Source organism: Nannospalax galili, unplaced genomic scaffold, assembly GCF_000622305.1.
Source record: "Nannospalax galili isolate Female #2095 unplaced genomic scaffold, S.galili_v1.0 scaffold3251, whole genome shotgun sequence".
Classification (NCBI taxonomy): domain Eukaryota; kingdom Metazoa; phylum Chordata; class Mammalia; order Rodentia; family Spalacidae; genus Nannospalax; species Nannospalax galili.
In genome coordinates, this window is record NW_008330221.1 from 331,391 (window position 1) to 332,520 (window position 1,130).

The window sequence follows — 1,130 nt, forward strand, 5'->3', positions numbered from 1 at the left end:
TATCTTGTTGAGAATTTTTGCATTTATGTTCATTAAGGATATGGGTCTATAGTTTTCTTTTTTGGTTGTATCTTTACCTGGCTTTGGTATGAGAGTGATGCTGGCTTCATAGAAGGAATTTGGAAGTTTTCCCTCCATTTCTATTTTTTTGAATAAATTAAGTAGTATTGTATGTAGATCTTCTTTAAATGTCTGATAGAATTCTGCTATAAATCCATTTGATCCTGAGATGTTTTTAGTCTGGAGATTTTGTATTACTGTTTCAATTTCTTTTTGTGTTATGGGTCTGTTTAAGCTGTTAATCTCTTCTTGGTTTAGTTTTCGTGGTTCCCAGGCCTTTAGATGTCCATCCATTTCTTTTAGGTGTTCAAACTTAGTAGCATATAGGTTTTTAAAGTATTGATCCTGAGATGTTTTTAGTCTGGAGATTTTGTATTACTGTTTCAATTTCTTTTTGTGTTATGGGTCTGGTTAAGCTGTTAATCTCTTCTTGGTTTAGTTTTCGTGGTTCCCAGGCCTTTAGATGTCCATCCATTTCTTTTAGGTGTTCAAACTTAGTAGCATATAGGTTTTTAAAGTATTGCCTTATAATGTTCTGTGTCATTCTGGTGTCTGTTGTGATGTCTCCCCTTTCATCTCTGATTTTGTTGGCTTGGAGGTACTCTTTCTTTTGGTTAACTGGGCTAGCAGTCTGTCAGTCTTGTTTATCTTTTCAAAGAACCAGCTCTTGGATTTGTTGATTCTTTGTATTGTTTTCTTTGTCTCAATTACATTAATTTCTGCCCTGATTTTTGTTATTTTTTTCTTGTCAGCTGGGTTTGGGTTTCATTTGCTGTTGCTTTTCAAGTGTGCTGAGTTGCAACATTAAGCCATTTATTTGTCTTCTTTCCGATGTTTTGATGTAGACACTTAGAGCTATAAACTTCCCTCCAAGGACCGTTTTCAGTGTGTCCCAGAAGTTTTGTTGTGTTGTATTGTCCTTTTCATTTAGTTCCAGGAATACTTTTATTTCTTTCTTAATTTCTCTTTTGACCCATTCATAATTCATGAGTGTGTTGTTCAGTCTCCATGTGTTCATGTGGTGATTAGGGCTTCTTCGGGTGTTGATTGTAAGCTTTATTGCATTGTGA